The sequence below is a fragment of the Eretmochelys imbricata genome, chromosome 2 (assembly GCF_965152235.1).
Source record: "Eretmochelys imbricata isolate rEreImb1 chromosome 2, rEreImb1.hap1, whole genome shotgun sequence".
NCBI classification, from domain to species: Eukaryota; Metazoa; Chordata; order Testudines; family Cheloniidae; genus Eretmochelys; species Eretmochelys imbricata.
Window position 1 is genome coordinate 88,097,481 of NC_135573.1, and position 27,374 is coordinate 88,124,854.

Consider the following 27,374-nt stretch of genomic DNA (forward strand, 5'->3'; position numbering starts at 1 on the left):
CTACCTCATATTAAGGGTCTGATCTAATTCCTATTGAAATAATTTAAAATACTCCCATTCACTTCAGTAAGTATTGGACCTGGCCCTATTAGCAGAAGAGAGAAATTCACCCATGGACTTTCCATGATTTCCTCAGACCTTTAAATCAGGCCTTCTCCAAAGTGCTGTCCCCTTACAGAGACTCTTCAGGCCCTTTTTTTAGATCTGAGCAAAAGCAACAACACAACCGAGCCAGAAGCAAAGCACAAACTGCTTTGGCTGCAGATAACCTCCAGTGGAATGGTAACAGTTTAAGACTGTCACTAAGCAAGCTCTCTATTCTAGAATTTAGCCACCCAAACATATATAAGACACCTTTGTGGGGATTTACTGCAGTGGTGCCTGCAAATGGTTGTGGACACCAGTTTTATTACGTACAGTACAGTTCTGTTTTATATAGTCTTTCATAATCACATGCTTTACAAAGTAATACAATGTCTGTATAGGCACAGGCAACTCTTATATACTCAGCGATAGCTCATACATACTCTTGGCCATAAAAACCTCTTCTACTGAAAGAGTAAACTTCTCGCAGGATACCAGTTATCACAATTCTTTAATAAATAAAAGTGCCAAGCGGTTATTAAAGCCATAAATCACCCCAGTTTCTTGAATATCTCATCCAGAGAATGGTACCAATACTGCAACACCCTCTCTACTGCACTGCAGCCGCAGACATAGATATAAATCAAAATTCTAGTGTGGCACTTGAACTCAGAGGCAGGTGCTATCCATTGGTCACTTGGCTAGTGTACATTGACTCTGCAAGGGAGGAGTGATTATCTGGCTCTCTTACATTCAGCGCTGCCTGGTGGCTTCCACCTTTCTCAGTAATACATTGTATTTCTAATAATATAGAGTGAGAGTTTCACCAGTGCCAAAGAATGTTAAGCACTCAACTTCCAGTGACTTGAGAGCTGGACCACTCCCATAGGCACTTTTGAAAGAGCCTTCTATTCAGAGCTTTACACCGAATTAATTAAGCCTCGCAACACCTTTGTTAGATAAGTATTTATTTATTATCTTCTTTTGACAGATGAGGACACTGAGCCAGGGTGAGTCAGCAGAAGAGACAGAAATCTCCTGACTCTCACTGCTGTGCTTTAATCACTAGATTGGGTGGGCCCCTTCTGTGCTTAACTCCCTCCTTCCTTTCATTTACTATGTAGATGCCTTCCAAATTTAACTACTACTGTTTTCTACCAATGTATCCAGCAGGCACCAAAGGGACTGTTCCATGCCTTTTTGATTTCAGCAGCCAGCTACTTGCATATCCTCTGGATAATTAGACCTGCTTGGGGGGTACTTTGTCTCTTCAGCAAAGATATAATGCCGATTGTTGTTGTTTTGTTGTGGCAAACCTATGGGGAAAGATTCTTTGCAAAGCAGTGAATGCTAACAAAAAGATGAAGTGAGCTGTAGCTCACGAAACCTTATACTCAAATAAATTTGTTAGTCTCTAAGGTGCCACAAGTCCTCCTTTTCTTTTTGCGGATACAGACTAACAGGGCTGCTACTCTGTAACCTGAAATAGTACGTAGCCAATGGCTGAAGAATTAAATTCCCTCAAATCTGGGATTATTATAGGTAGTAACTGGTCCAGGAACCCTTATAAAAACGCATACAGGGAGTTCTAGGAAAAAGTGGTTTGCATAGAGCAGTTTGGCTCAGTGACAGAGGGGGGAGGATCATGCGCACAGACCGGGAAAGCGTCAGGACTGGAGAGACAGACAGCAGCGTTTGCAGTTTCTCTATTTCAGCAGCAGGAGGAAGGACCCTGAGAAGATTGGAGGGTGCAGGCGAGAGAGAAGGAGGGATGGGAATGAGATGGGGGTAGCCGCTGGAGTGTGATGAATGATGGTTTGTAAGCTAAGGGAAAAGAAGCGAAGGAACCTGGAAAATAGTCATTTGCATCGGACCAAAGGAAAAGCGAGTCGATTTTTCGGGCTGCAAAATAACTTGAGCTGCATCAAGCTGATCCAGAGAGAGGAGAGAGCGGCAGGAGGAGGAGGAGGAGGCGGCTGCCACTAAGGGATTTGCCTTCATTTTATTGAAACAAGCCAGTGCCTAAAAGAGACAGACGAGGGTGGGGGCTGAGGAGGGGCAGCTGTGGGGGAGGGGAGGAGGTCTAAAGAAGAAAAGTGTGAGGCTTGTGGTTGGGGAGAAGCAGAAGTGATGAGAGAACAAACGGCAAGGCTGGGGGAGGCTGCTCGTGCTGCTGCGCTCTGCCGGGAGGCTCACTGCCGCCGCTGCTGCTGCTATTCCTGTGGGTGGGCAGGAGTAGAGAGCCTCAAGTGCCCGACACCCCCAGGGCTGCGGCTGCTTCTTCCTCTGCCTGGACCATGGAGACTTTAAATGGCACCAGCCCGAGTGATAACCTGAAGCAGCAGCAGGGCCACCACCACCCCCACGCTGAGAAGAAGAGACTGAACCGAGCCCCGTCCCCGGCCAGACCCTTCCTCAAGGATCTCCACGGCCGGGCGTCGTCTGCCAAGCCCCCGCCGGTGCCGCCCAAATCCCCCAGCCTCTCGGGCAAGCCGCAGCAGCCGGGCCCCCCGCCTCAATCCGCCGGGCTCCTGGCCACCCAGAGCCGCCTCTCCAGGCGCAGCGGCTCCCAGGGCGCAAAGGCAGCGGCACCAGCCGGGACGGGCGGCCGAGGGGGCAGCGCCAAAGCCTCCCTGTGGAGCAAGAAGGCGGCCCGAGGCCAGGAGCAGGGGGGCGGCAAGGCCGGGGCCAGGCAGGCCGGGGGGGAGCCGGGCCACCCGCCCGGCAAAGGCAGGAAGGGGAAGAGAGGCGCCCCCGCGCAGCAGGGGGGGTCCCTGGCACCGGCCGCTGAGCCCGGGCTGGGCAGCGGCCATGCGGCCGGGGCGGCTCCGGCCAGGCTCAGCCACACGGACAGCAGCTCCGACCTGTCCGACTGCCCCTCCGAGCCGCTCTCCGATGAGCAGCGACCGGCCCAGGCCGCCAGCAGCGACGCCGAGTCCGGCACCGGCTCCAGCGACCGGGAGCAGCTGCCTGCCCCGGACCGAGCGGGCACCCCGCTGCCTGGGGCCGGCCACCCGCTGGGCGCCCAGCCTTCCCCGGAGAGCCCCGCTGGCCAAGGGGCGGCGCAGCCGGCTCCGCCCTGCAGCCCGCGGGCCGCCTCGCCCGCCCCCGCGGCGGGCAAAGGCGGCGCGCCCGAGGGAGAAGAGGCGAGCTGGGGGCGAGCCGCGGAGAAGGCGCCCGGCAGAGGGGACATGCGGCTGGGCAGCCAAGCGCCCGCCCCCTGCCAGCCGCCGGCGGCGGAGGAGGAGCTGCTGCGGGAGATCGAGGAGCTGCGCTCGGAAAATGACTATCTCAAGGTAAACAGCGCCTGTGCCTGGGGGAGGGGCCAGCGGGTGGGCGCATCCCCCCAGCCCAGGGAGGCGGTGGGCACCTTCCCCCTCCAGGGACCTGGGGCTGAGCAGGTGTGGGTGGCTGGATGGGGCTGGGGCTGGAGGGGTGAGGGTATGTGCGTGCATCGGGGGTAGATGGCAATTGCTGGGTGCTTTCCCGCTCCAGGTAAGTGGGGTGGAGGTTGTGCTCGTGGTGTAGAGGGGTCATGCTGGGGGATGTGTGGATGTCCGTTGCTGGGCACTTCCCCGTCAACCATTGGACAGTGCAGTAAAACTGGCACTTAGGGGCTATCCATAGTGGCTCTAACGGCTGCGATCCTTGGTCTCCAGTGCAAAGCATTGTAGTGGGCTGGGTGAAACTTTTTGGAAGAAGTGGGGTGTTGAAGGCTCTGTTTTGATTCTCAAAAAATGTAGTCCTCCATCAAAGGTCTGCTGTACTGGGATTTCTGCTGAAAGGAATCCAGCACATTTCTCCAAGCCAGTGTGCTGCAATAGAAACAATAAGGGTTGGATTCTTTAATTAAAATGCAGTCATTGTGTTAGTCTGAATTGAGAAGCTATTTTTCTGAAACTGAACTAAAGTGAGCATCTCTTGGGACTAAATCACCCACCAAAATCAATGTTCCAATTTTACATGTTATATTCACCAAAGCCGTGTAAAATAAATATGGACACACAGTATAAGTACATGAGCATGTGACCTTTTGACAGCAGTGTGAAGATCTAGTGCCATGGCAAAGCTAAAAAGGGCAGATAAGGAACTAATGTAGGAGGAGTGGTAGATACGCTGGAGGGTAGGGATAGGATACAGAGGGCCCTAGACAAATGGGAGGATTGGGCCAAAAGAAACCTGATGAGGTTCAGCAAGGACAAGTGCAGAGTCCTGCACTTAGGACGGAAGAATCCAATGCACCGCTACAGACTAGGGACTGAATGGCTCGGCAGCAGTTCTGCAGAAAAGGACCTAGGGGTTACAGTGGACGAGAAGTTGGATATGAGTCAACAGTGTGCCCTTGTTGCCAAGAAGGCCAATGGCATTTTGGGATGTATAAGTAGGGGCATTGCCAGCAGATCGAGGGACGTGATCGTTCCCCTCTATTCGACATTGGTGAGGCCTCATCTGGAGTACTGTGTCCAGTTTTGGGCCCCACACTACAAGAAGGATGTGGAAAAATTGGAAAGAGTCCAGCAGAGGGCAACAAAAATGATTAGGGGACTGGAACACATGACTTCTGAGGAGAGGCTGAGGGAACTGGGGATGTTTACTCTTCAGAAGAGAAGAATGAGGGGGGATTTGATAGCTGCTTTCAACTACCTGAAAGGGGGTTCCAAAGAGGATGGCTCTAGACTGTTCTCAGTGGTAGCAGATGACAGAACAAGGAGTAATGGTCTCAAGTTGCAGTGGGGGAGATTTGGGTTGGATATTAGGAAAAACTTTTTCACTAGGAGGGTAGTGAAAATAAACACTGGAATGCGTTACCTAGGGAGGTGGTGGAATCTCCTTCCCTAGAAGTTTTTAAGGTCAGGCTTGACAAAGCCCTGGCTGGGATGATTTAGTCGGGAATCAGTCCTGCTTTGAGCAGGGGGTTGGACTAGATGACTTCCTGAGGTCCCTTCCAATCCTGATATTCTATGTTTCTCTATAAGAGCCTGTTTTGTGGAATCTCTGGATGCATATAAATCTAGTGCAGTGTGCACTGTAAGGCTGTTATGTTTAGCTGGTGTGTGATATTTCAACAATCCCTAAACTTTCTTTCTATCCAAAGCATTGTGCTTTCTCTGTTGAATACACAGGAAATATCTTCCACTGTTTAGCTTTTCTTAAACTTTTTTCTCTTTCATTTGAAATGGAAACAATGACTTAGTGTTATACTGTCCATTGTTATGTTACTTTATTACAGCAAACCCAAGTCATTAATTGTGAAGTACTAACAGGTTCTGGCTGAGATCAAGATCAACAACTAAAGGAATATTTACACTATTATCCTAGTGTAAAAATATACTTTTCTGTGTTCATTCTGCCCCCTCTCACTTATGTATTAATTCTACCCCCTCTATTTGGGAATGTTACCAGTTGAACTGATCCCCTGGAACCTTTAACTGGACATGTACATATGTATGATTTTTTGGTATGGCAAAGAGACTACATTCATAAAGATCTATAAATAAAATAAACTGAGCTAATTATACAGTATGTGTGGTTACCCACTGCTTCTGGTGGATACGATCTTTGTTCTCTGGTTTTGCAAAAGCCTCATCCTGTAGGCTTTACTCAAACAAAACTCCCATTGAAGCCAGTAGGAGTTTTATCTGAGTAAGGACTGCACCAGAACAGGGCCCAAGGAACAGGTGAATTGGGTAACCCTGAAGGAGAGAAGGATGATACATTGCAGAAAGAGGGACAAGGATTATGAAACTCTAGTGATTTGACTAAGGACAAACCTACACTTAAAACACTGCATTAGTGCAACTGCACTGATGCACTTACACTGCTGTAGTGCTTTAATGAAGACACTCTCTATGCCGACAGGAGAGCTCTCTCCCATTGTCATAGTTAATCCACCTCCCTGAATGGCGGTAGCTATATCAATGGGAGAAGTCCTCCCGCCAACATAGCACTGTCTACATGTCGTTAGGTTGATATAATGACATTGCTCAGAGGTATGGATTTTTCGCACTACTGAGTGACATGGCTATACTGATATAGGTCTATAGTGTAGACCAGACCTAAGATATCGGAAACAATGTTCATCATAGCAAAGAATTAACAACAGGGTGCCTCAAGGTTCTGTAGGTCCAGTGTTGCTCATGATTTGGAAAGGGGAGAGAGCATTGACGTAGGAAAACCTTGCAGTTGATACAAATTTGTTTAGAAAAGGAGTACTTGTGGCACCTTAGAGACTAACAAATTTATTTGAGCATAAGCTTTCATGAGCTACGTGAGCTGTAGCTCATGAAAGCTCAAATAAATTTGTTAGTCTCTAAGGTGCCACAAGCACTCCTTTTCTTTTTGCGGATACAGACTAACATGGCTGCTACTCTGAAATTTGTTTGGGTTACTCAGGTCCAAAGAGGATTGGGAGGAACTCCAGAGGAATCTAACCAAGCTAGAGGGAATGGGTAACACAATGGCAAATGAAGTTCAATATTGAAAAGTATATTGGAGGGGGAAAATGAACTACTCATACTACTTACTAGGTTCTAAATTAACTGTGTTAACTCAAGAAAGACATCTGAACATCACTGTAGACAACTCAATGAAAACCTCTGCCCTACATGCAGCTGAAAAGGCAAACCAAGTGTTACATTGCGGAGGAATAACACAGAAAATGTAATAATACCATAATCTAAATCAGGGGTCTCAAACTCAAATGACCATGAGGCCACATGAGGACTAGTGCATTGGCCTGAGGGCCACATCACTGACACCCCCCCCTTGCTGCCCCTGGCCCTCTCCCACTCCACCCCTTCCATGATGCCCTGCCCCTGCCCTGCCTCTTCCCACCCCTTTCCTGCAGTTCCCACCCCAACCCTGCCCCCTCCCTGCCCCCAGGGGGGTGCAGGAGGAGTGCAGGGTGTAGCGAGGGCTCAGGGCAGGGGTTTGGGTGCAGGAGGGGTGTGGGGTGCGGCGGGGGCAGGCAGAGAGTTGGGGTGCAGGAGGGGTTTGGGGTGTGGCCTCCAGCCTGGTGCTGCTTACCTAGAGCAGCTCCGGGGTGGCAGTGGCGCGCTTGTTGCCTGCCTGCCCTGGCCCCGTGCCTCGCCGCTCCGCTCCAGGAAGCAACCAGAATCACGTCCCTGGGGGTGGAGGGGGGCACACACCTCAGTGTGCTGCTCTTGCAGCTCCTCCAGGTACCTCCCCCGAAGCTCCCATTGGCCGAGGTTCCCCGTTCCCAGCCAATGGGAGCTACAGGGGGTGGTGCCTGGAAGCAAGAGTAACGCACGAAGCTCCCTGCGGCCCTCCCACCCCCGAGGCCGCAGGGGCATGGTTCCGGCCACTTCAGGGAGTGGGTGCAGGGCTTGAGGCACCACGGGGTAGGCAGAGGGGCGTGCGGGAGTAGGGACATGGGGAGCTTGGCGGGCTGCACGAAAGAGCCCTGCAGGCCACGTGTTTGAGACCCCTGATCTAAATCAATGGTGCATCTGCATCTGGAATACTGTGTGCACTAATGGTCACCCATCTCAAAAAGAATATTGCAGAATTGGGGTTGAGGCAAGAGCAAAGGGACAAATGATTAGGGGCATGGAAATACTCTCCTATGAAGAGAGGTGGAACAGAGTGGGATTCCTTATTTTAGAAAGGAGGTAAGGGGGCATGATCAAAGTATATAAATAATGAATAGTATAGGGAACAAATGTCAGATTTTTGGTCTCCTTGTCTCATAACACAAGAATGGAGGGCAGGGACATTCAATTAAATTGAAAGGTGGAACATTCAGAACCAATACAAGGAAATACTTTTTCATGTAACAAGTAATTAACTCTGGAATTCATTGTCATGGGATGTCTTTGAAACCAAAATCCAATTATATGAAAAAAGGGAATTGGCCAATTATATGGATAACGAGGATATCCAAAGTTAATACTAAGAAATTTTGGAAAATATATTAAACTTCATGCTTCAGAGTTTAAAACAATCTGTAACTATTAAGGATTAGGAGGAGATTTAATGTGGGAGGGCAGATTATCACACAACTGCTTATTGTGAAGTTTTTTGCACCTTCCTCTGAAGCATCTGGTGCTGGCCATTGTCAGAGACGGGAGACTGGATGAGACAGACCATCGATCTGGTCCAGTGAGGCAATTCCTGTGTTAAAGAAATCAGTTCAACATCATTTCAAACTTCCTCTGGGTTATAGTTCTAGTCTTCTGTGCTTCATTTTGAGTTATCACCTGCAGCAGTTGGGGTCCAACAGCTGCGTACTCTGCTTGACTTGAATGTTGACTTTTTAGCGTGTATTCATAAAAACATTTTCCCATTCTAAAAATCAGAACCACAGCATTGTACATGTGGTCAGCTAGGTTTTGGTTTTTTTTACCATTACATACATATAATTTGCTTAAAATTCTACTTTCCCTTGTGATATGGAGGCTAGCTTTTTTTTCTGCTTTAATGGAAGGTGGTTTAAAGAATAATGGGTAAACTGTCAGCCATAGATGAACAAATGATGAGATAAATCCCAAAAGATACCATTAATTTGTTGAGCATGTTCATTTGCTGAATTCTCTTGTGTGTAGTCCAGAAGGCAAGGCCAGCCATCACTATCCACTCACCCGTTTCCCTCCTACCAGCTGGGACATGGCAGTTGGTGCAGATAATTTGAAGGAACATTTTGGGTGCTAATCTGATATGCAGTATATATTCTTACAAAAAAGCTTCGGATCATGGTATTGTTTCAGTCAGTTTTATTATAATGCTAAATATTAATGGAAATTAAAAATAATTGAATCAACAAACAGAATTATTTACTTCTGTTTATATTTTTAAAATGCCTTCTCTTTTTCCCCTCCAGTATGCTGTGCACAAGCGTTTGCTGAGTAAGGTGCTGGTCCTGCAAAGAGGAAAGCACGTGCTTAACTGGACACACAGTGGGCCAGATCTTCAGTTTAGCTATGCCAGTTTACACCAGCTGAGGATCTGGCCCCAGGAGTACCCTACTACAGCATCTAAAGCTAAGCCTGTGTGTAAATCTTTGCAGGACAAAGATCTAGCTGCATAATCTCACTGCTGTAACCCCCATCTTTTACCTCTTCCCCATCCTTTGAACTATGTCCAAAAGTTCTTCAGGTCATCTTTGTTCTATTCTTCGAGCTTGTCTACACGGCGGGGTTATGTGCTCAAGAAGTGCGTGATTTCTAAAACACACTAACGTGTTGTGCAATAATTGGTGCATGTAGAGCCTGCTGTTACACACTAAAAGTTCCCTAAGTACACATTAACTTACTGCTGTTTCAAACAGCACTGCATTAAAGCACACTAGGGAACCTTTAGTGCGCACCAGTGAGGTCTACATGGACTAATTAATGTGCAACATGTTAGTGCACATTAGAAACTACCCCCCCTCACCCTTCAGGAGAGTACCTTACTTCACCATGTAGGCAAGCCCTAAGTTATCTGTCAGACTTCTGAGTATTATAAACCAGTAAATAATAATAATTAGAAAAATTATCTAGAATAGCAGTTTTTAAAATTACCAATGTAAAAACACACAAAACCAGGAACCTTATATTTCATTATTTCTTCAATGTATTAGCCTTCACATAAGCATCTCAAGAAGTGTAAACTGTAAGATTAAAAAAGGCGGATTTTTGTCTTGTATTTTAAATAAAGTTAGATCTCAAGCAAATCAATTCCTTTGAAATCAGACTAGTTTATTTTACCAACAGGCCAGAGGACCTGGTTTAAAATCCATAGTATACCAGGACATCACCATCCAGTTCTTATATTGTGATGGAATTTCATAATTGACTCATTTTCATGTGTTTTAGCAAGCCTCTTTGCCTAGGTAGTTTTATTTAATCTATACAGAAAGAATGGAACCTTCCAATAGCGTACAAAAGGTAACATGTTGTTTTCTGAGGCAAAATTGTCACATCCGCTGTGAAATGTCACGACTGCTGAGACAGTGAAACCACAAAGCATTCAGACAGAAGGAGAATAAAAGCTAAGAGAACAAATTTTAATAAATGAATAAGCCCTAGAAGAAGCTAAGCTTCAAATGTACCTAAATGTTTTTAAATCAACCTTGTTTAGAATATTAAAGTGATACATATGTAAGTTATTACTACTTTTCAGGTTTACTTTGCAGACTGCAGTCCATGGAAGAGGACATACTAGTCCTGGGGGAGGGAGGGAGAGAGAGAGAGAGAGAAAACTCACTAAGGGCTTGATCTGGTGCTCTTTGAAATCAGTGGTGCAAGATTGGACCTTAAAGGGTTTTCTCTTGCTCCCTTTTGCATCAGTAAGAGTTTTACCTCTGGCTTACTGGCACCAGTATCAAGGCCCAAATTTTAGTAATTCAAAATTTCCGTGCTTACTCTTGACATCAGATTAATTCAAATCAAATGAATTAAGGAAATGCTTATTTTAAGTAAAGAAATTTATTGGAAATAGTGATAACTTTAAATAATAGATTTTGCTATTCAGAAATAAAGGTGGACCTTTTAATATTTATCTTGATAAAAGATGCTGCTTTACAAATCCTCCCATCTTAAGTACTTTGCATGCTTCACGAACAGTGTATGCAAAAAGGTCCTGAGCAAAACTTGAGCACTTACTACAATCATTAAAGTGCAACTAGTGCTTTCTCACATATACAGTATTGGGTAATTTCACTGTGTATCCAGTAGCATAACTTGAAAATGTCATGAATGTTGCTACACTGTAGGATAGCAGAAACTGTTCTCACAAACAGCATATCCCCTAAAATAGCACTTAAATTCGTAGATGAATGTCTTGCTTTGTCTTTCTTACTGTTTCTTAGCAGTGAGGCAGTGACTCATGCTGTCTTTCATTGGAAAAGGAGATATTCCTGGGTGGGAATATTAATTTTTGTTAAAAATTACAATACATATGACATAGTTATGCTATGCTTCACAACTTTCAGCTTCTTTTACATTGTAACCCTTCTCAATTCAATGCTTCTGGATCATGTGTTTGAAAATGACATACAAAGGTGTTTGGATCAATATACTGCACATGGACTATATTGTAGTTTCATTCAATGACCTACAGTAACTTGGTGTGTGTCGTAAGATTTCTATATGGCAAGAATGATCAGAACTGATGTGACTATTTTTTCATTTAGCAAGGGTTACAAAGGTTAGTAAAGAAAAAGTTATTGTGGTCTTTCTTTGACATGCCCTTTTCCACACCTAATATGCATTAGTCATGTGGAAGAATAGAGGTAATAACCCTAGGCATCAAAATAATGTAAATCATTTCAGACACAGGGTCAGTCAGCTGTTAGAATGAAATGTCAGTTTGGTAAACAATGGCAGTAGGTCCATGTGCCTTGTTAGCCACAGCTGTGGCTCTGCTGAAAACATTTAATTGTCCAGGGGGCAGAAGAGTGGATTATTTGTATAATGTGATAGACAATAGTTTCTGTCTGTAGGTTTTAGTAGATTATAGTAACATTGCACTAGCCAGATGACTACTCCAACTGTTCAAATGGTAGCAGCTAAGGAAATGTACTGAAACAGTAATAGCTCTGATTATTTGAATAAAATACATAAACTGCATAAACATAAACAAATGCTTAATTCTGCTTTCTGTTTTCCACTGTGGAAAAGCAAAACTTCCCTAAAATCACAGGTATTAATCATGTTAGAATTGTCAGAATTCTAAAATTGTTTTGTGCAACCAACATACAGGATGATAATGTAATACTGCTTGCTCACAACTGATATCAACATTTGAGGATCAATTTAGGAATTTTAAACTGGCTTGACAATTTGACAGCTGAATAATAATTTGAGGCATGCAGGGAACTTGCAGGTCATTGGCACATTTTGAAAAAGGCAAAAGTACTATTGTTTAAAAAAACAATCTTCTTGCGGCATATTCATCTCCAGTTTCAGAGTAGCAGCCGTGTTAGTCTGTATTCGCAAAAAGAAAAGGAGTACTTGTGGCACCTTAGAGACTAACCAATTTATTTGAGCATAAGCTTTCGTGAGCTACAGCTCACTTCATCGGATGCATTCAGTGGACAGTACAGTGAGGAGTTTTATATACACACAGAACATGAAAAAATGGGTGTTATCATACACACTGTAAGGAGAGTGATCACTTAATATGAGCTATTACCAGCAAGAGAGCGGGGGGTGGGGAGAGAAAACCTTTTGTAGTGATAATCAAGGTGGGTCATTTCCAGCAGTTAACAGGAACGTCTGAGGAACAGTGGGGGGTGGGAATAAACATAGGGAAATAGTTTTACTTTGTATAATGATACATACTCTCCCAGTCTCTATTCAAGCCTAAGTTAATTGTATCCAGTTTGCAAATTAATTCCAATTCAGCAGTCTCTCGTTAGAGTCTGTTTTTGAAGTCTTTTTGTTGTAATATTGTGATCTCTAGGTCTGTAATCGAGTGACCAGAGAGATTGAAGTGTTCTCCGACTGGTTTATGAATGTTATAATTCTTGACATCTGATTTGTGTCCATTTATTCTTTTACATAGAGACTGTTCAGTTTGACCAATGTACATGGCAGAGGGGCATTGCTGGCACATGATGGCATATATCACATTGGTAGAAGTGCAGGTGAACGAGCCTCTGATAGTGTGGCTGATGTTATTAGGCCCTATGATGGTGTCCCCTGAATAGATATGTGGACACAGTTGGCAACGGGCTTTGTTGCAAGGATAGGTTCCTGGGTTACTGGTTCTGTTGTGTGGTGTGTGGTTGCTGGTGAGTATTTGCTTCAGGTTGGGGGGCTGTCTGTAAGCAAGGACTGACCTGTCTCCCAAGATTTGTAAGAGTGATGGGTCGTCCTTCAGGATAGATTGTAGATCCTTGATGATGCGTTGGAGAGGTTTTAGTTGGGGGCTGAAGGTGATGGCTAGTGGCGTTCTGTTATTATCTTTGTTGGGCCTGTCTTGTAGTAGGTGACTTCTGGGTACTCTTCTGGCTCTGTCAATTTGTTTCTTCACTTCAGCAGGTGGGTACTGTAGTTGTAAGAATGCTTGATAGAGATCTTGTAGGTGTTTGTCTCTGTCTGAGGGGTTGGAGCAAATGTGGTTGTATCGTAGAGGTTCGCTGTAGACAATGGATCGTGTGGTGTGGCCTGGGTGAAAGCTGGAGGCATGTAGGTAGGAATAGCGGTCAGTAGGTTTCCGGTATTGGGTGGTGTTTATGTGGCCATCACTTATTAGCACCGTAGTGTCCAGGAAGTGGATCCCTTGTGTGGACTGGTCCAGGCTGAGGTTGATGGTGGGATGGAAATTGTTGAAATCATGGTGGAATTCCTCAAGGGCTTCTTTTCCACTGGTCCAGATGATGAAGATGTCATCAATATAGCGCAAGTAGAGTAGGGGCATTAGGGGATGAGAGCTGAGGAAGCGTGGTTCTAAGTCCGCCATAAAAATGTTGGCATACTGTGGGGCTATGCGGGTACCCATAGCAGTGCCGCTGATTTGAAGGTATACATTGTCCCCAAATGTGAAATAGTTATGGGTGAGGACAAAGTCACAACGTTCAGCCACCAGGTTTGCTGTGACATTATTGGGGATACTGTTCCTGACGGCTTGTAGTCCATCTTTGTGTGGAGTGTTGGTGTAGAAGCTTCTACATCCATAGTGGCCAGGATGGTGTTTTCAGGAAGATCACTGATGGATTGTAGTTTCCTCAGGAAGTCAGTGGTGTCTTGAACTTAGCTGGGAGTGCTGGTAGCGTAGGGCCTGAGGAGGGAGTCTACATAGCCAGAAGAAAAGGAGTACTTGTGGCACCTTAGAGACTAACGAATTTATTTGAGCATGAGCTTTCGTGAGCTACAGCTCACTTCATCAGATGCATACCGTGGAAACTGCAGCAGATTCTATATATACACAGAGAATATGAAACAATACCTCCTCCCACCCCACTGTCCTGCTGGTAATAGCTTATCTAAAAGCCATTTCCAGCACAAATCCAGGTTTTCTCACCCTCCACCCCCCCACACAAATTCACTCTCCTGCTGGTGATAGCCCATCCAAAGTGACAACTCTTTACACAATGTGCATGATAATGAAGTTAGGCCATTTCCTGCACAAATCCAGGTTCTCTCACTCCCTCACCCCCCTCCAAAAACCCACCCCCATACACACACAAACTCACTCTTCTGCTGGTAATAGCTCATCCAAACTGGCCACTCTCCAAGTTTAAATCCAAGTTAAACCAGAACATCAGGGGGGGGGGGTAGGAAAAAACAAGAGGAAATAGGCTACCTTGCATAATGACTTAGCCACTCCCAGTCTCTATTTAAGCCTAAATTAATAGTATCCAATTTGCAAATGAATTCCAATTCAGCAGTTTCTCGCTGGAGTCTGGATTTGAAGTTTTTTTGTTTTAAGATAGCGACCTTCATGTCTGTGATTGCGTGACCAGAGAGATTGAAGTGTTCTCCGACTGGTTTATGAATGTTATAATTCTTGACATCTGATTTGTGTCCATTTATTCTTTTACGTAGAGACTGTCCAGTTTGACCAATGTATATGGCAGAGGGGCATTGCTGGCACATGATGGCATAAATCACATTGGTGGATGTGCAGGTGAACGAGCTTCTGATAGTGTGGCTGATGTTATTAGGCCCTGTGATGGTGTCCCCTGAATAGATATGTGGGCACAATTGGCAACGGGCTTTGTTGCAAGGATAAGTTCCTGGGTTAGTGGTTCTGTTGTGTGGTATGTGGTTGTTGGTGAGTATTTGCTTCAGGTTGCGGGGCTGTCTGTAGGCAAGGACTGGCCTGTCTCCCAAGATTTGTGAGAGTGTTGGGTCATCCTTTAGGATAGGTTGTAGATCCTTAATAATGCGTTGGAGGGGTTTTAGTTGGGGGCTGAAGGTGACGGCTAGTAAACCAACCTTCCACACAAACTTCCTCGTGGCTGGATTTTACTAAAACTAGACAAGCCATTTACAACGCACACTTTGCTTCTCTACAAAAGAAAAAGGACACTAAACTTTCTAAACTACTACATGCTACAAGGGGCCACAGCAATGGTTCCCTCAACCCACCTAGCAATATTGTTAACCTATCCAACTATACTCTCAGCCCAGCAGAAGCAGCTGTTCTATCCCGGGGCCTCTCCTTCTGCCCCTCCACCCCCACGAACATGATACAGTTCTGTGGTGACCTAGAATCCTATTTTCGACGTCTCCGACTCAAGGAATATTTCCAAAATACCTCTGAACAACATACTAATCCACAGAGGTCTCCCTACCAACACTACAGAAAGAAGGATTCTAGGTGGACTCCTCCTGAAGGTCGAAACAGCAGACTGGACTTCTACATAGAGTGCTTCCGCCGACGTGCACAGGCTGAAATTGTGGAAAAGCAGCATCACTTGCCCCATAACCTCAGCCATGCGGAACGCAATGCCATCCACAGCCTCAGAAACAACTCTGACATCATAATCAAAAAGGCTGACAAAGGAGGTGCTGTTGTCATCATGAATAGGTCGGAATATGAACAAGAGGCTGCTCGGCAGCTCTCCAACACGAGTTTCTACAAGCCATTACCCTCTGATCCCACTGAGAGTTACCACAAGCAACTACAGCATTTGCTCAAGAAACTTCCTGAAAAAGCACAGGATCAAATCCGCACAGACACACCCCTGGAACCCCGACCTGGGATATTCTATCTACTACCCAAGATCCATAAACCTGGAACTCCTGGGCGCCCCATCATCTCAGGCATTGGCACCCTGACAGCAGGATTGTCTGGCTATGTAGACTCCCTCCTCAGGCCCTACGCTACCAGCACTCCCAGCTACCTTCGAGACACCACTGACTTCCTGAGGAAACTTCAATCCATCGGTGATCTTCCTGATAACACCATCCTGGCCACTATGGATGTAGAAGCCCTCTACACCAACATTCCACACAAAGATGGACTACAAGCCGTCAGGAACACTATCCCCGATAATGTCACGGCTAACCTGGTGGCTGAACTTTGTGACTTTGTCCTTACCCATAACTATTTCACATTTGGGGACAATGTATACCTTCAGATCAGCGGCACTGCTATGGGTACCCGCATGGCCCCACAGTATGCCAACATTTTTATGGCTGATTTAGAACAACGCTTCCTCAGCTCTTGTCCCCTAAAGCCCCTACTCTACTTGCGCTATATTGATGACATCTTCATCATCTGGACCCATGGAAAAGAAGCCCTTGAGGAATTCCACCATGATTTCAACAATTTCCATCCCACCACCAACCTCAGCCTGGTCCAGTCCACACAAGAGATCCACTTCCTGGACACTACAGTGCTAATAAACAATGGTCACATAAACACCACCCTATACCGGAAACCTACTGACCGCTATTCCTACCTGCATGCCTCTAGCTTTCACCCTGACCACACCACACGATCCATCGTCTACAGCCAAGCTCTGCGATACAACCGCATTTGCTCCAACCCCTCAGACAGAGACAAACACCTACAAGATCTCTGTCAAGCTTTCTTACAACTACAATACCCACCTGCGGAAGTAAAGAAACAGATTGATAGAGCCAGAAGAGTTCCCAGAAGTTACCTACTACAGGACAGGCCTAACAAAGAAAATAACAGAACGCCACTAGCCGTCACCTTCAGCCCCCAACTAAAACCCCTCCAACGCATTATTAAGGATCTACAACCTATCCTAAAGGATGACCCAACACTCTCACAAATCTTGGGAGACAGGCCAGTCCTTGCCTACAGACAGCCCCGCAACCTGAAGCAAATACTCACCAACAACCACATACCACACAACAGAACCACTAACCCAGGAACTTATCCTTGCAACAAAGCCCGTTGCCAATTGTGCCCACATATCTATTCAGGGGACACCATCACAGGGCCTAATAACATCAGCCACACTATCAGAAGCTCGTTCACCTGCACATCCACCAATGTGATTTATGCCATCATGTGCCAGCAATGCCCCTCTGCCATGTACATTGGTCAAACTGGACAGTCTCTACGTAAAAGAATAAATGGACACAAATCAGATGTCAAGAATTATAACATTCATAAACCAGTCGGAGAACACTTCAATCTCTCTGGTCACGCAATCACAGACATGAAGGTCGCTATCTTAAAACAAAAAAACTTCAAATCCAGACTCCAGCGAGAAACTGCTGAATTGGAATTCATTTGCAAATTGGATACTATTAATTTAGGCTTAAATAGAGACTGGGAGTGGCTAAGTCATTATGCAAGGTAGCCTATTTCCTCTTGTTTTTTCCTACCCCCCCCCCCCCCGATGTTCTGGTTTAACTTGGATTTAAACTTGGAGAGTGGCCAGTTTGGATGAGCTATTACCAGCAGGAGAGTGAGTTTGTGTGTGTATGGGGGTGGGTTTTTGGAGGGGGGTGAGGGAGTGAGAGAACCTGGATTTGTGCAGGAAATGGCCTAACTTCATTATCATGCACATTGTGTAAAGAGTTGTCACTTTGGATGGGCTATCACCAGCAGGAGAGTGAATTTGTGTGGGGGGGTGGAGGGTGAGAAAACCTGGATTTGTGCTGGAAATGGCTTTTAGATAAGCTATTACCAGCAGGACAGTGGGGTGGGAGGAGGTATTGTTTCATATTCTCTGTGTATATATAGAATCTGCTGCAGTTTCCACGGTATGCATCTGATGAAGTGAGCTGTAGCTCACGAAAGCTCATGCTCAAATAAATTCGTTAGTCTCTAAGGTGCCACAAGTACTCCTTTTCTTTTTGCGAATACAGACTAACACGGCTGTTACTCTGAAACCTTACATAGCCAGACAATCCTGCTGTCAGGGTGCCAATGCCTGAGATGATGGGGCATCCAGGATTTCCAGGTTTATGGATCTTGGGTAGCAGATAGAATACCCCAGGTCAGGGTTCCAGGGGTGTGTCTGTGCGGATTTGTTCTTGTGCTTTTTCAGGGAGAAAAAATATCTTTTATTGGAGCAACTTCTGTTGGTGGAAGGTACAAACTTTTGAGCTACACAGGTCTGCGGAAGGAAGCAGAATTTCTGAGCTAAAAAATGCAAGTTGGGACAGATTTGTAAGCAGAAGGGGTAACCCATATTGGAGGCAGTCACCTGAAATAAATTGGGAATTGGGGATTAGATTGTTATGCATAAAGGGTTTGAAGTGTGCAGTTAAGGGTAGAAGGCAATGTGATGTGTTACAAATTGTTGTAATGAGCCATAATACCAATGCCCCTGATAAGTCCATGGTTTTTAGGTGTCAAGCCGAGTTATGAATTTAAGTTCCCAGGCCTGCCTTTTGAAGGTGTACAGATTTCCTTTGAGGACAAGTATTGAAAGATCAGATGCTGTATAGTGTGATCGCTTTGTGAAAAGGTATCTGCCCAGGTGATATGGTGTTTTTGTCTTTTATCATTTTCCTGTGTGAGTTCATTCAAGAGCGTAGTGATTACTTGTGTAGCTCAAAAGCTTGTACCTTCCACCAACAGAAGTTGCTCCAGTAAAAGTCCTTTGGCTTGCACCCATCTCAATGGCCAACCACAACCCCAAAGTCTAGCCCCTCACCTCAGGGGCAAGTTGCAGTCTGTCTAAGCCACACTCCTCTGTGGCCAGGTGCAGTGTAAGGGGGAAGGGGGGGACACAGGCCCACCCGCTACTCTGGGTCCCAGCCCAGGGACTCTCTAGTGGCAGCCTCTCTCTGCCCTCCTTCGCTCCCATCTTGTCCGTCTATCTTCCCTGGGCCTTAACTCAACTACCTTGTCTCAACCTACATAATGACATTATGAGATACTTAAAGTATGAAAATGGGCATGACATAAAATTGAAACTCATGAATCTTTTAAAAAATTTGGCATTTATCAGGGACTATCTAGAACTTGTGCAGTTAATGCTGTCTTTTTTCACTGATTTAATATATAACCTCCTAATTCCAGAACAAATATTGTCATACATTATAAGAGTAAATTGTGTTCCATTTTGTTGGATATTTAAAAAGTTGCTTGTATGTTTTTCAATGTGCAAAATTAGTAGAGCTGATGATTAATCGCAGTTAACTCACGTGATTAACTCAAAAAGATAATCACGATTAAAAAAATAATCATGATTAATCGCAGTTTTAACTGCACTGTTAAACAATAGAATACCAATTGAAATTTATTAAATATTTTTGGACATTTTTCTATATCTTCAAATATACTGATTTCAGTTACTACACAGAATACAAAGCGTACAGTGCTCACTTTATATTATTGTATTAGATAACAAATATTTGCACTGTAAAATGATAAACAAAAGAAATAGTATTTTTCAATTCACCTCATACAAGTACTGTAGTGCAATTTCTTTATCATGAAAGTGCAAGTTATAAATGTAGATTTTTATTTGTTGTATAACTGCACTCAAAACCAAAACAATGTAAAACTTTAGAGCCTACAAGTCTACTCAGTTCTACTTCTTGTTCAGCCAATCACTAAGACAAACTAGTTTGTTTACATTTATGGGAGATAAGGCTGCCCGCTTCTTATTTATAATGTCACCTGAAAGTAAGAAAAGGCGTTCGCATGGTCCTTTTGTAGACGGCATTGCAAGGTACTTATATGTCAGATATGCTAAACAAGTGGTCTCTAAACTTTTTAAGCACAAGATCACTTTTTGAATTTAAGTGCAACTCAGGATCTACCCTGCCCCAAGGGCCTACCCCTTCCTTGAGGTCCCAAACCGCTCACTCCATCCTCTCTCCCTCCGTCGCTCACTCTCCCACACCCTCACTCAGTTTTCCCGGGCTGGGGAAGGGGGTTGGAATCTGGGAGGGGGTGTGGGCTCTGGACTGGGGCTGAGGGGTTCAGAGTTTGAAAGCCTGAGCCTGGGGCAGGGGGTTGGGGTGCAGGAGGGGGTGTGGGGTGCAACCTCTGGGAGGGAGTTTGGGTGTTGGAGGGGGCTTAGTGCTGGGGCAGGGGATTGGAGTGCAGACTTCTGCCAGAGGGAGTTATCCTGGGTGGCGGCACAGTGGGGCTAAGGCAGGCTTCCTGCCTGTCCTGGCCTCACACCGCTTCCGAAAGCTACTGGCATGTCCCTGCGGCCCCTGGGTTAGGCACGTGGCTCTGCGTGCTGCCCCTCCCTGCAGGCACCAACCCCGCAGCTCCCATTGGCCGCAGTTCCCGGCCAATGGCACTGCCGGGGCAGTGCCTACAGGCAGGAGCAGTGTGCGGAGACCCCCTCCTCCACCACACAGGGACATGCTGGCTACTTCCAGGAGCGGCGCAGGGCCAGGGCAGGCAGGGAGCCTGCCTTAGCCTTGCTGCACCACCGAACTGTTAGTGGCCGGAGACTGCAATCGACTGGCAGAGGCTCTGCGACTGTCTACCGGTTGGTGACCACTGTGCTAACATTTGTATGTCCCTTCATTCTTCGGTTACCATTCCAGAGGACATGCTTCCATGCTGATGACGCTTGTTAAAAAATAATGCATTAATTAAATTTGTGACTGAACTCCTTGTCAGAGAATTGTATGTCTCCTGCTCTCTTTTACTTGCATTCTGCCATATATTTCATGTTATAGCAATCTCAGATGATGACCCAGCACATGTTGTTCGTTTTAAGAACACTTTCACAGCAGATTTGACAAAATGTAAAGAAGGAATGAATGTGAGATTTCTAAAGATAGCTACAGCACTCAACCCAAGGTTTAAGAATCTGAAGTGCCTTCCAAAATCAGAGAGGGACGAGGTGTGGAGCATGCTGTCAGAAGTTTTAAAAGTCCAATGCAGAAACTACAGAACCCAAACTACCAAAAAGAAAATCAACCTTCTGTTGGCGGCATCTGACTCAGATGATGAAAATGAACATGCATAAATCCGCACTGCTTTGAATCATTATCAAGCAGTACCCGTTATCAGGATGGACACATGTTCTCTGTGGTTGAAGCATGACAGGTGACATTGCAAACAAGAAGTGGGCAGTATTATCTCCTTCAAATGTAAACAAACTGCCTTACGTTGACCTAACTGTGTTGTTTAGACAGGCCATAGTTTCACAGAAGGAGATGTAACCTCTGGGGGTATGTCTATACTTCAAAGAAAAACACGTGGCACCAAGTTTCAGAGTCCAGGTCAGTTGACTCAGGCTTGTGAGGTTTGGGGTGTGGGCCAAAAATAGCAGTGTAGACTTTCCTGCTTAGGCTGAAACCTACGCTCTGAGACTCTTCCTCCCTCACCAAGTTTCAGAGTCTGGGCTCTAGCCCGAGTGGGAATGTCTGCATTGCTATTTTTAGCTCTGCAGCTTGAGCCCCATGAGCCTGAGTTAATCGACCTGGACTCTGAGACTATGCCATGGATTTTTTTTTCAGGGTAGACATACCCAAAGACTACCAAGTCTGGAAAACTTGCAGAGTTTTCACTGAGGCGCTTTGGGCCTGGATAAACTTTTATCCTCTAGGAACAGAATAATAAATGTGAGAATGATCAGATACTTGTAAGTAGATAATCAAAGTGTAAGAAAGAGTAAATGAAGTTCTTGGCTTAAAAAGTTGTGCCTGAGTGGCTACACTCAGAAAAGTTCAATTACTGAATCTTTGGCTTCCTGAGTTTGTTGCTACTAAATTATCTTTATTTGTTCGAGAATGAGAAGACTATATTGTCATAGATTGTAAGCATAAATGACATTCCATTTGGCTGGATCTAAAAAAAAGTTGTTTGTATGTTTTCTAGTTAAAAATCTTTGCTTTATCTCCATTAATTCCATTTCTTTGTTTGTGTAACTAGACTGACATCTAGAAAGAAGAACTACTTAACTTTTCCCTAAGCAGTATTCTCTCTCTTCGAGGACTTCAGTGGGAGCAGAATCAGGCTCTTGTCCTCATGAAATGAGAGGAGACTCAAAGAGCTTAGCTTGTTTAGCCTAAATAAAAGAAGGCTGAGGGGAGAGATGATTACTCTCTGTAAATACACCACAGGGATAAATACCAGGGAGGGAGAGCAGTTATTTAAGTTAAGCACCAATGTGGACACAAGAACAAATGGATATAAACTGGCTATCAACAAGCTTAGGTTTGAAATTAGATGAAGGTTTCTATCCATCAGAGGAGTGAAGTTCTGGAACAGCCTTCCAAGGGAAGCCGTGGGGGCAAAAATTCAAGACTGAACGTGATAACTTTGTGGAGGAGATGTTCTGATGAGACTGCCTACAGTTGCATGTAGCTGATCTGCAACTGCTAGCAGCAAATATCTCCAGCAGCCAGTGATGGGACTCTAGATGGGGAGGGCTCTGTGTTACTACAGAGAATTCTTTCCCGTGTGTCTGGCTGTTCGGTCTTGCCCACATGCTCAGTGTCTTACTGATCGCCATATTTGCGGTTTGGGAAGGAATTTTCTCCTGGTATGATTGGCAGAGATCCTGGGGTTTTTTTTCACCTTCTTCTGCGGCATGGGGCATGGGACACTTGCAGGTTTAAACTAGTGTAAATGGTGGATACTCTGTAACTTGAAGTCTTTAAATCATGATTTGAGGATTTCAGTAACTCAGTCAGAGGTTAGGGGTCTATTATAGGAGTGGGTGGGTGAGGTTCTGTGGCCTGCAATGTGCAGGAGGTCAGACTAGATCATTGGTCACCAATTGGCAGGTTGCGAGGAGCCTCTGAAAGTTGATCACGAACTCCAGCTGCTAAAAGTCTGTTGGTACAGCTGGGCTAAGGCAGGCTCCCTGCCTGCCCTGGCCCCATGCCACTCCTGGAAGCGGCCAGCACATCCTTGCGCTCTCTGGGACGGGTGGACAGGGGGTCTCTGCGTGCTGCTCCTGCCTGCATCCACCACTCCCATTGGCCAGGAATGGGTAACTGCAGCCAATGGGAGCTGTGGGGGGTCGGTGCCTGCGGGGAGGGGCAGTGTGCGGAACCACGTGCCCCCCTCCCCAGAGGCCACAGGGACGTGCTGACCACCTCTGGGAGTGGCGTGGGGCCGGGGCAGGCAGGGAGCCTGCCTTAGCTCTGCTGCGCCACCACCTGGGAGCCCCCCAAAGTAAGCACCACCCGGTGGGAGCCCGCACCTGTCCCACACCCCAACCCCCTGTCCCAGCCCTGAGCCCCTCCAGAAGCCAGCAGCCCAAACCCCCTCATGCACTCCTGTACACCCTTCTGCACCCCAACACTGCCCCAGCGTGGAGCCCCCTCCTGCACCCCAACTCTCTCCCAGAGCCTGCATCCCTCACCCCCTCCTGCACCCCAATCCGCTGCCTCAGCCCAATGAAAGTGAGTGAGGGTGGGATAGAGTGAGCGACGGAGGGAGAGGGGAATGTAATGAGCAGGGTGGGGCCTCAGGGAAGGGGCAGGGCCTTGGGGAAAGTGTGGGGTAGATCCTGGGTTGCCCTTAAATTCAAAAAGTGATCTTGGGTGTAAAAAGGTTGGAGACCATTAGACTAGATGATCATGATGCTCCCTTCAAACCGTAAAGTCTATGAGTCTGTGAGTCTTTCAGACATACAGAGAAGTAAAGATCATCATGCTCTCCACCTTGTCTTGCAATTGAAATGGCCACTTTGGGATATTGGAGCAGAGTGTATGTATATGTGTGTATATATATATTTTATATAAATAAAATAATAATCAGGTTCCTGTTTAAGTACAGGTCCATCCTCTCAGTAATATATTCTTTTATAAACCATATCATATCAGTTCCCTTTTACTAGATGAACAGACATTTCTTTTATGTATTTATTTGCTTTGACTTCTACTAAGTCCCCATTCCAAGCTCTCTCTGCAATTTTACAAAATTAAAATATACTATATGAAAGTTCATATTCAGAACACACGTAAGAAGCAATATCCTAATAATGTTTGTTCACCCACAATAATAACGAAAACAATCCTTAATGAAGACATGGGTTGAATCCATCCGTCATTTCCAATTCTCTCTCAACCAGACTGAATCTTTTTCTTATGCTTCTAAGTTTGAGAGCTATTAAGGTTCTCCTGTGCTTATGCTTTAACATCAATGATGACTGACATGTTTTCCTCCACTGTGGCTTGATTAGTACATTTAAAAACCTGAGCCATTATAGTTTCAACTGCAGTTTCCACTTCTCTGAGTCTTTTCTCCATGTCCGTTGTGAGGATTGCAAATTGTCACTCTTAGTATTCACATCATCTAAGAGGCTCCAGATAGAATTCTTTCAAGCCATATAACCAAACCTTCAGGCTAGTCACTCTGATACTGTTTTTATGCTTTGGGAGTTCCCCCTGAGAGGTCTGCGAGGCTGAAGTGTGCAGTGTAAAAAGGAGGCATCTTTCTCATTCTTGGCTGTGGGTGTTTATTTAGATGTGTTTCAGCACTGGTTTTCACTGAGCATTGACTCTGATGTATGCTATTTTATAGTATACTATGATCAGGCTTTAAAAAAGGGAGCCAATGTGCTGACACTCCATGGTTACACGCCTGCTCTCTTTAGCAACAGACTCTGCCCTTTAACACCACCTGAAACACTGTTAGTGCTTCTGAGCATCTTCAGAGAAGAATAAACTGTTACTGAACAATGTTTTCATTTACAATGGACAAACATGCATCTCTTCTGCATAGGCATACCTGCCTTTTTGCCACTGTTTTTGTTTCCTTCGTTAGGAGCAAGGTCAGACCCTTATTTTGGACCATGAAAGGGTAACCCCTTTCTCCATAAATTGTGTTGAGGTTCTCTGTCTCTCACACAGAATCTCCAAGTGCTATTGTGCAAAATCACATTCTGAAAACCACATCTGATGTTTGGAGCTGACTTTATATTTCAGAGTAATAGGACTTTGCACCAGCAGTTCCACTTTTTAGTATTTCAAATAGATTTTCCTGATTTTGTCACATGAAGATGTTCAGTCTATTCCTTTTTGCTTGGCTGGAGAGTTGCGCATTGATACAAGCTCCAGAAAACATGAGTGGAACAATTCTTAGGCTGCCCAAGTAGCAGTGTCAGGGATAACAATATGTGCAGATTATGGCTATTTCCCCACAACATACTGTGAAACCAACAAGTTCCTTGGGGTACATATTGGCAGAGGCTATATTTTATTTTATCTATTTGTTCATATAGTATTCAGCACTAAATAAAGTACACAGTGAGGGTGAAGACTACTTTACTCATTCCCTTATGCGGTCAGAAATGTTTGTGCCGTCATTTGAAATCTGCACTCAAATGCCTTGTAGTACAACTCTGAAACTCACCTATGTGCTGAAGAACAGCCCCTTTGCCATCAAAAAGATTAAGAGGGTGGGTTCTAGTACATTAAGAGGGTGATTTCTAGTTCATCCCCGAAGTTATATTTGAAATAAATGAAATCTTATAAATGTATAAAAGAGTCCAGAGGCAAGTATAACAAACTATGACAGGCTTTCAAACTAAGAGCTATGAGCAGAAAGATTAGGTGAATTTAACATGTGTAGTCTACAGTAAAAACAAAGGGCAGAGTTGACTGTCTACAGAAATATAATTCACACCAGCTTGAGCAATTTTGCTGGGAATCATTAGAATGGAATGATTGAAGGAGGGGACTGGAGTCAATTATCCAGCTAATAGTGGCCCCAGGATGAGACCTGGGCGACCATTGGCAGGAGGTTCTAGGTCTGAGTCTAGAGACCAGTTGGTTGAGAATTTGAGACAGGAAAGAAGTCAAGAGTGGACCATTTGGAGGTTCTTAAGAAGCAGCAAAGTGGGCTCAATTTTTCTTAGCTTCACTGCTCATTAAGGTCAAGTTAATCTGTCCAGGTTTGTGGGCAGGCATAGTTTGATCTGGGGTTGACACTCAGGGTATTGGGGACTTTGGTTTGACTGCGATGGTTGTGTCAATGGTTGGGATTGTTAGTGAGGTGACAAGAGATTAACTTTCCAATTTGGATTGTAATTAGTAGTTTTTGATATGTGCATAATCCTTATAGCCATAATTACTTCAACCCCTTTGTTGGATTATTTGATTCTGGGAAGCGGACAGATTACCTAGATGCAAGTACTGGATTGGATGAGAAAGACGTGTAACAGGTGCTAGAAGTGTTTTCTGTAGGCGTTACTTGGGGTTCATGGCTGAAGGATGGGCCTTTGCTTTTGGCATGTGGAGTAAGGGCAAGGAGTTATAAACAGTGCCCCACGAATTCTGCAGCAACGGATGCCATCCGCTGCCATGATAGTGTGCTTTGGAATCTTTCATTTAAAATCAAATAATGTTTCTAACCCTTATGGTTGTGAAGATAATTTTAAAAATGTGAACTGACTCTGCACCTAACCAGAGTAGACATTCTGAGTCAGTGGAGAGCCTTAAACAATATCTTTGACATGTATGAATGCCCCCCTTCATCCCAATGTGTTGTTAATTCTGAAATCTAAAGATGCCAATTTTAAAGTCAACACTTAAGCACATTAGTAAATAACACATTACCAAGCTGTCATCCTCATTTTCCAAAGACACAACTGTCCCCTAAGCTGCTGCCGAAACGTCCAGCTTCCCTCTCCGTTAAAAAATTTAAAGTGCTGCTATGCCTTATGTATGCAGAAATGTACAGCATAGTGAAAATGTGGGGACAGCAAAAAAACAAACAAAAAAACCTAACCAAAACAAAATTTATTAAAATAAATAAGACAGGGCTACTGTATCATATTTTTTATTTCTTATTTCATTCATTAAAAAGCTTCTTTTTAAACAAATATTCTTGCCAGTTTCATTTATGTTCAGTCTCCTACACCAGAATGCTATAGAAACCAGGGAACTTGCTACAGTACTTAGATTCAGCTTGCCATGAAGTACCCAGGGCTGGATTATATATAGTATTTTGAAAGATTTCTGTTCAATTTGGTGTGTGTAGGGTTTACTTCAGTGTTATAGTGTGTTATTTGTGGTTAATTAATTGACTTGAAACGTAATCGTATGTCTTCACTGCAGAGTTAACTCATGTTTTTTACACTCGAGTTACTCCTCCTGAATTAGTCTACCTTGAATGAGAGTAACCACACTGAAATAACACTTTAATTGCTGTGTTCACACTGGTGCTGCGCTTGTGTTTTTCCCTAAGGCTTCTGAGGGCATATCCCATGATTCTTAATGCTGCAGTATGTTAAGTCATGCTATGAGTTCTTTCACAGTGTATTGTGTGAGAATTTGTCTGTCCTTTCTGAGCACCCAGGGAGGATTATGGGAAGGCAGTGGAGGACTGGAGGTAGTCAAGCCTGCATCCACACTGCAACATTGTTGTGCTAGCAGCTGATGAGTTGTGTGCACCCAAGCTTTAGCCTATATCTCTTGATGGGCTAGCTAATTCAAGTTGAAAAACACTCAAGGTAAGGGTTTTTTGTGTGTGAA

General features: G+C 44.9%; 1 protein-coding gene across 1 annotated transcript in view; it reads left to right on the forward strand.

The window, feature by feature from the left end:
- Positions 1-3,309: 3,309 nt before the first annotated feature.
- The window catches only part of MTCL1 (microtubule crosslinking factor 1), a 186,271-nt gene continuing 162,206 nt past the window's right edge, over positions 3,310-27,374 (forward strand). The window contains exon 1 of the mRNA XM_077809063.1: positions 3,310-3,380. The gene's annotated coding sequence lies outside the window, so the exon portion shown is untranslated. The remainder of the gene's footprint in view (positions 3,381-27,374) is intronic.